The 16,146-nt window shown below is 41.8% G+C and overlaps 1 protein-coding gene across 20 annotated transcripts in view; it reads left to right on the forward strand.

Annotated features, from left to right (window-relative positions):
- The window catches only part of CLYBL (citramalyl-CoA lyase), a 257,987-nt gene that overhangs the window by 210,512 nt on the left and 31,329 nt on the right, over positions 1-16,146 (forward strand). The gene's annotated exons all lie outside the window — the stretch shown is intronic.

A 16,146-nucleotide genomic window follows, 5' to 3' on the forward strand; every position in this document is an offset into this window, starting at 1 on the left:
CATTTCTTCCCTGCCTCATTCGTGTAGGTTTGTTTCCTACAGCAAATTCTCCTGGTGCTTTGTCCAGCAAGGTTTAAATGATTCAAGTAATGGGGCTTCCAGTGGGGACATATGGTTATTTTATCCAGTTCGCATGTTTCTTTCGCTTTGCCTATAAATTGACTGGTCACAAAAATTGGGTCTGCCAGGTAGGTGACTCTGGGTCTTGAGGGGTCTTGGGGTTTAAATAATGTAGGTTCTGTTTGTAAAGATTTAATATAAATAGGTCGCTCAGTTGTATAAACTACTGCTTCCAACAAACATCTAATCTGTTTTATTTCAAATGTGACTCACTGATGAAAACATAAACCCTCGGATATTTTGTCCAAAGCACAGGTGACTCTCTCAGCGAATGGGAAGCTGATGGTTTGTGTCCTAGGGAGATACTTAAAATTTCTAAAAGATGTTTTTTTTCACCCTTTGATGAAAATTTCATTCAAGTAATGCTTTCAAGTAGAAATGACCCAAGAAGGCAAAATTATGTATCATTGCTTTTCTCGACTTCCTGCTCCTATCTTAAACTATATTTTGCCCTAAGACGAAAGGTATAGCTAAAGTTCACCGTTAGTGCTGAGTCATTTGTATTTTCTATAGTAGTAATAATAATATTAGTATTAAGAAATTAAAGTTCTACCTTTTTTTCCTGTCCCCTCCAAATAACAAAATTCATGAGAATACTTAGATCCAAAGTAGATAAATTATTGGGGTTTAGTCTTTAGTATCATGGGAAATTTTTTAATTTTATATTAATTGAAAGTTCTAAGGAAATAAAGTTTGATACCCTTCATCCTAGTGTTGGATAAAAAATACTTTACATTAAAAATAATTTTGAAATAATAAATAATAATCTGCTCATATAATCTGTCACTGTAGGGCAGGTAATGATACTTATAACTGCTTTGTTTAAGGAAACTAAAGATATTTTCAAGCTAACAAAATTTGTCTGGCATAGTAACAGCTCCCAGCATAAGAATTAGGACTGAAGATTAATATTAGGGACTCATTAAAATCTGTTGGAAGTAATTTAAACATTCCACATACTCTATGCTCCTGTTTTAATTCCTATAAGCTAAAATATTTCTGCTTCAGCTGACATCAGTTCTGAGGTATATATCCACACTATTAATCAAACTTGAGTCTTTCTTCTGTCCTTCTAGAAAAATACATTTTGAGATACAATCAGCATGTCATTAATTATGTTAGCCTCAAATTATTTGGTGAAATATTTTAGCCAGGATAAGTCACTCTCATGTGATTTGTCTTAAATTTGTATTTTCTTAAAAGTTTACATCATTTTGATGTCATTTTCATAATAATGATTTCAATATTTGAAAATTCTCCATTTAGAACTGAATTTAGTATTGTTTATTTTAAGATATGATTTTAGCAGTTCTTTTGTTATCAACTAAGAATTATGTATAGTATGAAAATTGGATAATTGAAACCATCTCAACAAATTAGTTAATATTAATAGAAACCTTAATTTATATATAAACACATACAACATACATATTTGTACTAAATATACATTCATATATGTATGATAGTGTATATTTTTTCATGTCTATATTCTAAACACAGTGTTAATTTCATCACTTCTTGGGCAAAAATGACAGCTAAAGGAAATAGTCGATTGCTTTTTTAAAATGATTGATAACGCCAGGAAATTCTAATTTAAGAATTTACCATTTCTTTCCAAATAGAGACTCTTACAGAAAAATATGAAAGAATAGCAGAAGATATTAAGAATAGCAACATGTATTAGGTGAGATTGATTTTTAAAGGTACTTTGCTAGAATATTCATATTTCTGCAGTGTCTGGCTGCCAATATGACTTTCTACATTTTCAGTGTTCTAAGCAGTCTGTTTTATTCATATGAAATCTTTAAATGCTTTGGTTTTTGGAAGGATTTTGTTTAAATTTTTCAGTATTTTTTGTTCATTTGCAAGCTGGCTAAAAACCAAGGAAGGAAAAGTCTCTACCTTTAAAATCTAGGTTCCTTTAGTAATTATAAAGGTCAAAAACAAGGTCACTAGCTGACATAATGACTATAAACGACACATATGACTGAAACATTCTAACTTCACTCCGGAGAAAGCAGTAATTCAGATTAATATGTTTACATTAATGAGCAAATTCTCTACAGGAGTATAAATGGGAACTTATATCTTAATAAAGAAAGAAAAAAGAAAGAGGTTTTTTTTCCCTCATGTAAGTCTTTTGATCTAGAAAAATCCAAAGAATAATACCCCCTCCCCAGTATTGAAAGCAAGTTATTTTCATAGGTATCTGATTGTGGCTCACACACCTTTCATTTGTGTTTCCAAATGCAGGGCTTTACAAAAGAAATACTGTTTGGTCCAGATGGCCTTCTAGAAGGCTCCCTGAGAGAACTCAGAAGTCTCTCTAGCCAAAAATATTGTTTCCGCTTATTCAAGTGCCAGAAATCCCACTGCCACTCTTTCACGCAGATCAAATAAACCATCCAAAGATTTGGTTGTTGTCTTTGTCAAAGGAAAGAGTTGATTCCGCTAATAGACAGCAGTGTGCCCTCCTACACTCATGCACCCCACCACCCACAGCCTTGCCCCATTTATTTGTAAGCAGAAACACTCAAAATCAGAGTGATTGCCAGTGAAAATGAGAGAGGAAGGGACCTCACTCTTCTTTTGAGATGCTTAGTTATTGCATTTCTCCATTTATTTCCTTGTTCATGAAAATCTTTAGAACTATATGCCATACTTTTGACTTTTAAAAAGTCAAATTCTTAGAAAGTTGAGTCTGCCTACGATGACTTTAAGGTTGATCTGATTAACAACAAATTGCATTTAAATCAAGGCAGTACACTTTTACTGCTGATCATATCGTTATTTCACACAGGTTTAGTGGCAAGTGGCTGGCTTAGTGTTAGAGGATAAGAGATTTTGTATGTAGGTTAAATCTGATGATTTTTCAAGTTGTTTCATCCTTAATTTATAACACATTCCTAAAGGTATTTTAATCAAAATACTTCTCTTCTGGCTTATATTTTTCAGGATTTTTTTTTTCCTTGCTTAATTTCAATTGAAAACAATGTAATTCTGTTGGATGAAATCTCAGAAAATCTTCTAGTTAAATCCTTTCAGTTTACAGCTTAAAAAATACACCGAGACCCAATAAGGGTTTGGAAGTTACCCAAGGTCACTCACACCCAAGGTGGGGATCCAGCCCCTACCAGAAATCGGGGCTCACTTTGTCACTAAAGATATGAGCAGAATTAACTTAAATCTGGTTTCAGTTTGGTCACAATGAATCTGCACGCTAATGACCAAAACTAGAAAGAGCTTTAAAAAGTATTCACTCAGAAACAAAATGTGAATTTGATTAGTTCAGATTAGAATCTTTTTCTTCGTCATACACTCCTTTTTTTTTTTTTTTTTTACATGAGCAGTAAGTGATGAGAAAAGAAAGAGCACTGAAAATCCATGTAACTTCCCAGCTATTATTCCCCACGTGGCTCCCTCCTTCTCAATTCTGTCTTGGCTGTGTCCACCTGCCCTGCCCTAGAAAGACATCTTGGCTCTGATCACTGCAAACCTCTTTCTGTTTTATTAGTCGTTCCATCTCCTAAGCTAGGTTGGAAACTCTCAGAGCTAGACTGGGGCCTTTGGTAAAGAGGCCCTGTCTGACCCCGAGCTGGGTTTCATCTCACTCAAAGGACAAGTTCCCAAAGTCCTATTCTCAGTTACACCTGTGGTTGCAGAAATACACCATGCCTTTCAGCTCCTTTAAGAGCAAGAACCAAGCAAGGGCCATGAAAGGGTGGCTTTACTCTGGAACATCTTTCTCTCTCATTCCCTCTTATGAGACTTCTCCCTCTCAGGATGTGTGGGTCTGCGTGTGTTTCTGTGTATGTCCTTCCTCTGCCTTCCCTGCTCCCTTTCCGTGGATTCTTTTTGGTTTTCTCTTTTTCTGTATCTCTCTCTCTTCCTTTCTTGCCACATCATCTCCACCACCCCCACCCCTGTCCCCTGGCTTCTCTCCTTCTGCTGATTATACTAGAGAGGTTCCGAGCATTCCTTTGATATTTTGTGATGCTTATTAAAGAATTATTTAATTCTTTTTAATATTAAAAGCAGACAAATCGAGCTTTTATTTTACTAAAAATAGAAAGCAAGAGTTTCTAGAATTCTCTTATTTTTTTTCAAGTTAGTGGACCTCAATGAAAAAAAAAAGTGGGGGCATTTCTTACCACTAGCCCAGAGAGTTAAGACTTTTCCCTATTGTACATCCTCCTGCAGCATCTTAGAAATCAATACACAATACACATTTAGTAAATACTATTTAGCTAGCTGGTTTCTAAATTTCTGACAGTGCTAAAAAGAAATTATTCGTTGTACTTTTTAACAATATATATGATACTGGCATTTTTCCCCTTCTAGAAAAATTGAAAGAAAAATTTTTCACTAATTATTTCATCAGTTATTATTCATCATTTATATTTTAGTAAATGCTTTAAAATTTAAAGTGCCTTCTAGTTAATGTTAGTTTGTTTAGATTATTTTCCAAAGAAAGAATAAGACTACAACATATAAAATAGAAGAAGTTTAAAATTATTGGTCTTAGCTTCAAACTGCTATAAAATGGCCTTCATTCTCTGCTTTTCTCAGTAATATCAGCTTAAATTTGACATAAAATATTAAATGCAAGGTATTTCCACATTTATCTCAGTATTAAAAAATAAAATATTTTCCAACAAGATATCTAGTTTCAAAAAAATCTGAGCAGTGATAGTTGCAGAATTCTATGTAATTAGTAAAAGTCAACGAATTATATTCTTAACAATGGGTGAACTTTATGGTATGCAAATTATACCTCAATAAAGCTATTTTTAAAAAACAGAAGATTAAGCACACCCTCTAATTTGCTGGCAAATGCGGAAACTCCTTTAGATTGCAATATGCTTATAAATCCAATTGTTTCACCTCGGTAGGTAGCCTTCCATGTGGCATAGTTGTCCTGATTTTTCCAAATTTCCTTATCAAAAGATATTTAAAGCCTTCTTGATTCCTGTCCTGATCATTCTGCCTGAATATTTTAAAAGATAAAGCTTGTTGCCTACATTTAGTGGGTTCTGAGAAGAATCTTGGAAACAGAAGGTGCCTTTGGTCTCCCTGTCTGTCTGTGAAGTAAAGAGGCTCTGGTCCACGGAGACACTCCATCTGGGCAAGTAGACAGCTCAGGACAGGTCACGTATTAACATAATTGACCCAAACATTCACCTCAGCGCTCCTCCCTACTGTTCAGCCACCTCTACCTTCCCTTCCAAATTCATCTTCCAGATCTTCTGCTAATTCTTCTTTACTTCACCAGTTTCCTAAAACTATGGGCAGAGTCTCAGATTAATCTTACCAATGTCCAACACATGCGTGTTTCTACTTCCTGTATAGAGCTCAAGCTAAATGATTTCATGCTTCCTTATTAAGAAGCAAAATGTTAATGATAATCTTCATTTTACATCCACTCAGTTCCCATGTTCCCAAGAATTTCCTCTTTTTATGCTATACCTTTCCTTTTCCTGCTTACCAGCTACTGAAAACTGTACCGTTTGACTGAAGCCTCAAGCTTATAAATATATGCTTAGAAATCCAGTTGTTTCACTTTGGTACATAGTTTTTCATGTGGTATATACTTGGCCTGATTTTGGTTCCCAACTTCTGGTCACCTGCCTTTGATTAGAACCTCCTCCAGCAGATATTCTAAGTTTCTTTTTTTTTAATTGTTTAAAATGCATTTGTTTTCAAATACTGGTTCTGTGTCAAATACATAGCACCTCTGAGTCTCATTTCTTACAGGGACAAATCAGTCTGTGATTTATAAGAGTTTAGAGGGAACAGGGAGCTTTGGGGAAGGGAGAGTCATCCTCTGCTCATACATGTCCTAGAACGCGGATGACTCTCAGAACCTTTAAAGCTAGTCTGGAATCTTCAAATCTGGTCATAGTCCGATGCTCTGCTCCTCCCTGGCCCTTCCTGGGATAAACCGGATGACACTTTCTCTGACTAACAATGGCAGTAGCAGTGACAGCCGCAGCTTGGTGGCAGGGGGCCTGGAGGTGGACACAGCCGCAGGTGGAGCTGACCGCCCTGATGACGGGAGTGGCAGCGGCGCACTGCGGGCAGGACCACAGCCGTGGTGACAGCGATGGCAGCGGTGGTAACAGTCGTAGCTCCCACACACTGAGAGCCTGTTGAGTGATGTACATTCTTTTATTTAACCCTACAAGGGGTAGGATCATCATCCCCATTTTACAGATGAAGACATCGAGGCTCAGATCACTCCAAGCTAGGAAAAGGCAGAGCCTGGATTCACATTCAGGTTGGGGGGCTTCCCTGGTGGTTCAGTGCTTAAGAATCCACTTGCCAATGCAGGGGACCTGGGTTCGATCCCTGGGTCGGGAAGATCCCCTGAAGAAGGGAATGGCAACCCACGCCAGTGTTCTTGCCTGGAGAATCCCATGGACAGAGGAACCTGGCGGGCTATGGTTCATAGGGTCACACAGAGTTGGACATGACTGAAGCGAATTAGCATGCACGCACTGCCAGTGCAGGGGACACAGGTTCAGTCCCTGATCGGGGAAGATCCCACATGCTGCTGCAAGGCAACTCAGCCCACGGGCCACAGCTACTGAAGCCTACATGCTCTACAGCCAGGGCCCCGAAACTTGAGAGTCGCCTCTGCTGCGGGCCACTAGAGAAAGCCCCCACACTGCAAGGAAGAGCCTGTGCGCTGCAACACAGACCCAGTGCAGGAAAAAAAAAAATTCCGGTGGAGCTGAGCAGAAAGCCCATATTCCTAGCCACTCTTTGTGCATGGCTGTTTGTTTCAGCTGCAGGCTCCTGAGTTCCACTGAGAATGTGCTCACCCGGGCAGCTGCCCATTGCTGTTTGGTGGAAAGTCACAGAAGGGCCACTTGAATGGACAACCCGCACACCCTCTTGGGCAGCACTGACCTGGCTGTGGACCTGCAGTGGGGGCATACAAACCCCTTCATCCCACTCTCCAAGGAGGGTTCTATGCTCTTCAAGCCAGACAGCTCCAGGGGAAAAGACAGGAGGGAGGCTGGGAAGGCTAAGGACAGAGCTTCTCCACGCTTTTCCACCATTTAGAACACAGAAGATAGACCTGACAGGCTGCTCAGGGTGCAGGATTCCCAGCTCCGGACACCCCCCTCTGAGGCCATGCTCCGAGGCAGGGGCAGAAGGGATCCTCTTGCAGCAGTTCCACAGTCCTGCATGGTCACTGTATTCCCCAATCAGGCACAAAATGAACCCCCTTCAAATATTCCAACTGTTAACATTCTTACGAATTATTTAAAGGGCCTCCCCATCAAATGCTAAGGAACATCACCCCTCAGAATCTCGGTGCCAGCAGTAATGACAGACTAGCCCAATGTGAACTGCCCATGTTGAATGACTTCAGTTGGGCTTTTAGAAATTTCAGGTGGAGATAAATGAGCATCTGCAAATTCTCTGGTCATAGGAGTAAATGGCCATTGAATTTTAATTCAAAATATTAAAATACCTATCAAATAAGCACTCCAATTTAAAGTGTTTAAAAAAAGAAAAACATGTTTTCTATTTCCCAAGTCTTCAATAGTATTCTTTCATTGCCCATGGCAGTTTTAAAAGATGTTTATCCATAACACAAAGGGTTACTGATATTCAGAAGCACATATAAGGATCAAATGTCACCTCCTTTAATCCTTCTTACAAATGCTTCAGGTATTTTGAGGACTTAAAATGTCATTCACATTTTTATTATTGAATTTTTTTCTCACTGAAAATATCCTTTGGTGTTTCTGCCGTCATAATAATTATTGTTGAGAGCTTCCAAGTGGGAACTCTGAATGAAAGCACATTGTATTTCAGTGGTTCCCAAGTCAGTTATTAAGATCATGTTTTCATATATTTGTTTATCTGGACCTTCTCTGTATAGCATTAATCTTTTCAGCCTCATTTCAAGTAATGATATCTCTGAAATAACAGTTTAGACATTTTTTATGTCACATCTAAATAAAATTTTAAAATACAGTATATGTAAAATAATGTATATTAAATTTTTGGACATTAATTTTTCTATAATCATCTTAGGTACCATAGTTACCAGTCATAGTTTGTAGTATACTGATTAGTGGGAAGAGTTTGAGATTTGGGGTGAAAAACCCTAGATTCTAGTCCTGTCCTACTCATGTTTGTGACCCCATGGACTGTAACCCCCCAGGCTACTCTGTCTATGGAATTCTCCGGGCAAGAATACTGGAGTGGGTTGCCATTCCCTTCTCCAGGGGATCCTCCTGACCCAGGGGGAATCCAGGTCTCCGGCATTGCAGGCAGATTATTCACCATCTGAGCCACCAAGGAGTTCCTTTAAAAAGATATATATTTTTTACAGATACAAAGATTTACCTTTGTATCTGTAAATCAAATTGTTGGATCCCCAGACTATCGTAGAACAGAGGGAAAATTACTCAGAATAAAGGAAAAAAGTGCTTTAACTTCCTCCCCTTGGGGTCCAGGGATGAGTGAGTCTTGGGTCTGCCAGGGCAGGCAGAGAGAACAGAGGGAGTCCTGTGGGTTGCAGTCTCACTGCATCAAGCAGAGACTGAGTCCCCTGTGCTTTGTCCTGGGGGAAGTCTGTTATCCCTCTTCCGGATGGCTTTCACTGGTGTGAGAGTAGGCTCTGGCTCCTCAGGCCCTGGAGAAACCCCTTCATCAGTAGACTGAGCCAGTTAGCTTATACTGCGGTCCTTCATATTGCTTGATCTGTTGAGTCACTGGTGACCAGAGGCACAGGGAGCAGAGGACACAGAAGGCCAACCCCACTCACACATCTGGATGCACTGCTCCACTTCTCCCACTCCTCTCTTGACCTTCAGTGGGCATCCCTAACCTTCTAAAGCTGACCTTCAAAGTTCCGTTTCCCCCACAGCCCTTCCCAGGCCAAACCACCCCATTTGATGGCTCTTTCTGTAGCTTCTAATCCCTTAAGCACCACTTACAGATGGACTCGCTTGCACTTTTAATGGTAGGTCATTTGCACGAGTTAACCTGACCCCAACCCAGCATCGCATTTGTTTTGGTCTATCCCTGCGTTCTACTGGAGGCTCAGCCAACTCACCAGGGAGTATGACCAGGCCAGGGAAGGATCACATGGAACAAAGACACTTGCAGATAAAGGAGAGCAGAAAGGTAAGGTTGATCCTGTCTTCCCAAGTCATTCTCCCCACAGAAGAGCCAAGCTTCACTCAAAACCTTGTTTTGGATGCTGGGGACTCAAAGATATAGGAGACCCTGTTTTCAAGGGCTTCCCAGTGAGAAAGAAGGCACTGTAAACAAATAGTTACAGTAGAGTGTGCCGCTGCTGCTGCTAAGGCAATTCAGTCGTGTCCAACCCTGCCCAATAGACGGCAGCCCACCAGGCTCCTCTGTCCCTGGGATTCTCCAGGCAAGAACACTGGAGTAGGTTACCATTTCCTGCGACCCAATAGACAGCAGCCCACCAGGCTCCTCTGTCCCTGGGATTCTCCAGGCAAGAGCACTGGAGTGGGTTGCCATCTCCTTCTCCATAGTAGAGCGTGACAAGGGTTATGACAAGAGGGGGTGTGAGGGAAGGAAGGAGAGAAATGAGCCCAACCAGGGAAGTCTAGAAATGCTTCACAGACATGACATCTTTCTGTCATCTTGAAGTATAAGCAGCAGTTTGCCAGACAGACAGGGAAAGGACCATCACATCAGAGAGCAGAGCCTGTGGGAGGGGTGCACGTGAGCCTGGGTGTGTGTGTGTGGACTGGCAGGAGACAAAGCCGAGAGCAGAGGCAGGGTGTGGTCTCATCACAAGTGCTAAGGAGGTTGCTCTTGATTCTGTAAGTCCAAAGGGAGACAAAGCAAGGCTTAAAGAAGTGGATGATCTTATCTGATATCCTAGAAAAATAACCTCATGGTCCCAGTTAGGAAGACGCAGCTCCCCTGTGAATGTCCCAGCACTCTTTCAGTGAGACCCCTGCTAGCCAGCCTGGGGGCTGACAGCCTCCCCACTGAACGTCGGGTGCCTGGTACACCCAAGCTCAAATCCTTACCCATTAACCAAATTGTGAGGGGATCCAGGCCATCCTAGGACCTGTCCAAGGACTCCAAGTGTGTGATAGGATGAAAGCTGGGGGAGGAAAGAAGGAAACAGTGCCCATCAGTGTCTGTGAGAGCATCGTTTCCCCCATTGAGGGGTATCAGGAACAGTTAAGTTTGGGAGTAAGGAAGAGCTATGTGACAGGACGTCAGGGCTGGGCCTAAGAGATTTTAGCAAAAAAAGGACACAAGCAAGACCACAAATTTCATAGTGGTCAACGCTGACTAAAAGTTGTAGGAATTCACTAGGAACCATAGTGAGGTAAGTAATTCACTGGGCATAAGACTTAGGCTAAGTCTTACGATAGAAGGCATCACAGCATTGTAGAGCAACTCAGCTCCAATAAAAGTTAATTTAAAAAAAGAGACAGCATCATAGAGGAAAAAAGAAAATGTTACTCTGAAAAAAGGACTGTAACAACTGAGCTCAAATATTATTGTTAATTCTGACGTAAGCAATGCCATCATGGGAATGTGCCAAAGAGAACTCCCTGAATGCCCGAAGAAGTTATTGGAAAATACAGTGAGCAGGGAAAGAAGAAGATTCATTTATGGATGCTAGCAAATTACTCTTTTAGTACTCCAGAGAAAAAAAGTTTGCAAGTGCTAAGTGCCAGAAATGCAAAATATGTGACTGTTTCCCATACATATGATTACTGCTGTCAGCATCATCGTCACCCGTCCTTTTGCCATCAAATTGTAAGTCAGATTCTCCCCCCTTGAAGAACATCAGGGTCTAATAACATTCATGTTACTTCAATGCCTATCTCACCACCAGGCAATGACCCAGATGTTAGAAAACCTACAGCCCAATAAATAATTGTTTCCCTTCCTATGCAGATAACAACTATGCTAAGGTGATACTGCTCTTCACTGGCAGGAGGCTGAAGCTGTTTACATGTGTATAGAAAGATGCGCCAAAGTGGCCGACTAGTGATTTATTACAACAAATAACTCAATAGGTAATGGCTGAACAAAAGCTGTTGTGCACAGAGCCGAAGCCCCATGGCAGCTCTAGGGGCAAACGCATGGCACTGGGGGGAAACTTTAGGGGGAATCACTAGGTACAGAGCATCATGTCTAAGTCAGCAGTGCAAACTGGCAGACGTGGTCCTGACCGGGGAGAAGGGCAGCCTTTCCAGGCATCGGATCTCTTTGCTCACCACACTGGCTTTTTCTCTAATTCTTGTTGCATTGTATGGCACCTGCATCTCTTGAGAGCAAAGGTGGAGTTGTACCCATGTCAAAGCCAGCCTAACTGTTGCTACCCAGGAGAGCTAAAACATGGAGCTTCTCAAACTTCAGTGAACATTCAAATCATCAGAGGGCTCCCTGCCAATGCCCAAACCTTCAGCATGAAACCTCATCGGATGGAGCCCAAGAGTCTGCATTTTAACAAGCGGCCTCCCCACCAGATGATTCTGATTTGGGTGGCCAGGCAACCCACCCAGAGAGCAACCCACAAATGTGGGCCTGGAGCTCACACTTTGCATCAAATAGAGCTAGGTGTTATCCCAGCTCTGTACTTAAGAGCTACAGGGCAGACTCACAGAAGTTTCTTTGTGCCTCAGTTTCCTTGGTTATAATATGGGGATGGATACATCCTCATAGAATCAGAGTGGCCAGGGGATGGAGGAAGGGTAATGGGGACTAGCTGTCTGATGGGACTGAGTTTCACTTTTGCAAGATGAAGAAGTTCTCAAGGTCTGTTGCACAGCAGAGTGAATCTACCTAACCCTACTGGCCCGCACACTTAAAAATGGTTAAGATGGTGAACTTAGGTTAATTGTTTTTACTACAATTGAAAAAGGAAAACAATTTGTTAATGGTCGTGGGTTACCGTATCTACTTCACGGGATTGTTGAGAGCGTTACAGGAATAAAGCATGTCAAGGGCCCGGCACAGTCCGGGGCTAGGAACTGCTCAGGAAATTAGAGCTGTTATTGTTGCTGTACCAAAACACTGGTGGCTCAGATGATAAAGCATCTGCCTGCAATGCAGGAGACCCAGGTTCAATCCCTGGGTCAGGAAGATCCCCTGGAGAAGGATATGGCAACCCACTCCAGTTCTTGCCTGGAAAATCCCATGGACAGAGGAGCCTGGTGGGCCATAGTCCATGGGGTCGAAAAGAGTTTGACACGACTGAGCGACTTCACTTTCACTTTCTTTCTTTCTTTCTTCTTGCTGTAGTGATGGTTATTAAGGTTTTTAACCAAGAATGTTGTTCAGCTGCTAAGTCATGTCTCACCCTTTGCGAACCCATGGACTGCAGCATGCCAGGTTACCATGAATGACTTACTACTTAAAGGCATTTTTTTAATTAATTTATTTTTTTATTGAAGGATAATTGCTTCACAGAATCTTGTTGTTTTCTGTCAAACCTCAATATTAATCAGCCTTAGGGACACATATATCCCCTCCTTTTTGAACCTCCCTCCCACCTCCTGCCCCATCCTACCCCTCTAGATTGATACAGAGCCACTGTTTGAGTTTCCTGAGCCATACAGCAAATTCCCATGGGCTATCTATTTTACAGATGGTAATGTAAATTTCCATGTTACTCTTTCCATACATCTCACCCTCTCCCCATGTCCATAAGTCTGTTCTCTATGTCTGTTTCTCCATTCTGCCCTGTAAATAAATTCTTCAGTACCATTTTTCTAGATTCCGTACATATGCATTAGAATACGATGTTTATCTTTCTCTTTCTGACTCTTAAAGGCATTTTGAAACCAAATTATAGCCCAGCTCTTCAAGCTGATGGAAGTTCCGTCTTCTTTTTATGTATTTATTTATTTGTAACTGTACTGGATCTGTGCAGGCTTTTCTCTCATCGTGGTGCGTGGGGCTTCATTGCGGTGCCTTCTCGTTGCAGAGCTTTCAGCAGTCGCGGCAAGTGGGCTCAGTAGTGGCGGCTCCTGGGCTCTAGAGCACAGGCTCAGTAGTTGTGACGCTTGGATTTCGTTGCTCCTTGGCACGTGGGATCTTCCCAGATCAGGGACTGAACCCATGTCTCCTGCACTGGCAGGCAGATTCTTCACCACCGAGCCACCAGGGAAGCCCTACCACTTCTTTCCAGAATGGTCAACCAATTTCTCAGAAACGCATTGAGCTGTGAAACCAAAACTTATCTATAATCACTCATTAAGGAATGTTTCAAACCCTACCCACAAATGCAAATAGCTTTTGACAGTCTTCAGTTTTCTGAATCTTGACCAGCAGACTATTCAACTTCCCTTGTAGATCCCTGTGTTAAAAAACCAACCATGGGCTTCTCTGGGAGGCCAGTGGTTAAGATTCCACATGTCTACTGTATGAGGCACGGGTTCAATCCCTGGTAAGGGAACTAAGATCCCACATGCCTGCCCAGTATGCTCAAAAAACAAAAAAGACCAACCATATTCTAGGAGGATATTCATACTAGGAAGCCTGATTCTTAACACTAAAACCCTCAATTTTCAGAGATGAAGGACGCAAAGAAGAAAAATGTTAACTTTTGTTTTCTAGCTTAACAAAGGTAGTCAAACAAAATCCACCACCATAAAAGAGAGAAATGATCTCCCTGTCTTGAAACTACGTGAAATACTTTGCATCTCTGATGTGCACACAGAATTCAAAGCAGATTCAGGGAACATGGCGCAGACCCAAAGCCATCACCTTGATTTTCTGTGCAGCATTATGATTTCATGTGCATCTATGCTAATTTCATCTCTCCAGCCTATTATTTAAGCATTCGCAGGACAGATGTGCTGTTTTACAGGGCCGTAATCCACTTGGTAGGCGGATAACCAGGAGGCCTTTGGTCTTCATCACTTACACCAATAAGAAAACTAGACGATTGCCTTGTAAAGCAGCATGAGCCCCATGCCCTGATTCCACCTGTCACACTAACCCACAGAGTATCTTACAACTTCTAACCAAATTCATCACGGTCACAGAGATGATCAAAATTAGCTCCAGGTTGAATGAAATTAGGCAAAGACCAAATCTGGGGGTACAAATAGTAAGATGGGCAGGTTGGAAAATGACTTCACGGTGTAGGGTTTTAGGCCACACAGGTGTTCATCTGAATCAGATTTCTCATTCCAAGGCTGAGAAGGCTAGGCACTGGGGAGGATTCTAATCCTAATGACTTTTAACGCTCTCTTGATTAAAAAATAAATTTCATGACAGAAGCCAACACAATATGGTAGAGCAATTGTCTTCCAATAATTTTGTTATATATTTCTCAATATTGTATGATTATAATTGTTGATCAGTAAATAAATTTAAGAGTCACTGCTAAGGATTCCCTGCCAGTTTTTTTAACCTTCATTCTGTGTATAACTCTATATTATTATAAGGGGTGAGGGTTTCCAGGGAGCCCAAGAGACCATCCCGGAAGTCTTGAAAAATGACAATATTGACTGTTGAGGGGTGGTACTTGTAAAATCCACAACTGGAGGGCAGTATATATGAATGGCAGTATATACCAATCAGAGTCATTACATTGCCAAAAAAGGTCTGTATGGTCAAAGCTATGGTTTTTCCAGTAGTCATGTATGGGTGTGAGAGTTGGACCATAAAGAAGGCTGAGCACTGAAGAATTGGTGCTTTAGAAATGTGGTGTTGTAGAAAACTCTATAGAGAGTCCCTTGGACTGCAAAGAGATCAAACCAGTCAGTCCTAAAGGAAATCAACCTTAAATGTTCACTGAAAGAACTGATGCTGAAACTGAAGCTCGAATAATTTGGCCACCTGACACAAAGAGCAAACTCATTAGAAAAGACCTTGATGCTGGGAAAGTCTGAGGGCAGGAGCAGAAGGGGATGACAGAGGACGGGATGGTTGGATGGCATCACTGACTCAATGGACATGAGCTTGAGCAAGCTCCGGGAGATGGTGAAGGACAGAGGAGCCTGGTGTGCTGCAGTCCGTGGGGTCAGAAAGAGTCAGACACGACTGAGCCATAAACAACAACAACATATACAAATGGACCATTCATGAGGGCTGTCATTGCTCCAACCACCTCCAGGTCCCAAAAGACCACCCGCTCCCCGCTCACACTCACAAACTTACCAACAGAAAGAAAAGGAATTAAAAAGAGCTACGATTATGGAACTTCCTGCTGGTCCAGTGGCTAAGACTCTGCACTCCCAATGCAGGGGGCCCTGGGATTCCATCCCTGGTCAGGGAACTAGATTTCAAATGCCGAAACTAAGACCCGGCACAGCCAAATAAATAAGGTGAAAGTGAAAGTGTTAGTTGCTCAGTCGTGTCGGACTCTTTTCAACCCGGTGGACTATAGCCCACCAGGCTCCTCTGTCCATGGGATTTCCCAGGCAAGAATACTGGAGTGGGTTGCCATTTCCTCCTCCAGGGGATCTTCCCAACCCAGGGATCGAACCCAGGTCTTCTGCATTGCAGGCAGATTCTTTACCATCAGAGCCATCAGGGAATATTTTTGAAAAAAGAAGAGCTATGACTGTAAGCGGCAAAAAGAAGTGATTAAAAGAACATGGATAACGAGACATTAACTTCAGACTCTGGGCATGCTGCTTCTGTCCATTTAATTCTTTTCTCTGAGGCACTAAGTAAACTACCTTGTCCTCTTAACGTGAGTCTGTAATGAAGGCTTGGGGTTCTGAGACCCGAGTACTAGCCCCAGCTCTAACTTTTCCTAGTGAAGTGACCTTGGAAAATCAAGTTAACTTCCTTGGGCCTCAGAGTCCTCACCTCGAACAGGACTGAGATCATGTGATACATTCAATAAGTATTTACAAAAGGTTAAAAAAAAAAAAACCTGAGCCTTGGGGGGCTTCCCTGGTGGTCCAGTGGCTAAGACTCCACACTCCTAATGCAGGGGGTCGGGGTTTGATCCCTGGTCGGGGAACTAGATCCCACATAGCACAACTAAGACCCAGTGCATCCAAATACATAAATAAGAATATATTTTTTAAAAAA

This window comes from Bos grunniens, chromosome 12 (genome assembly GCF_055505025.1).
Source record: "Bos grunniens cultivar Pamir isolate PY7600 chromosome 12, Bosgru_T2T1.0, whole genome shotgun sequence".
Taxonomy (NCBI): Eukaryota; Metazoa; Chordata; class Mammalia; order Artiodactyla; family Bovidae; genus Bos; species Bos grunniens.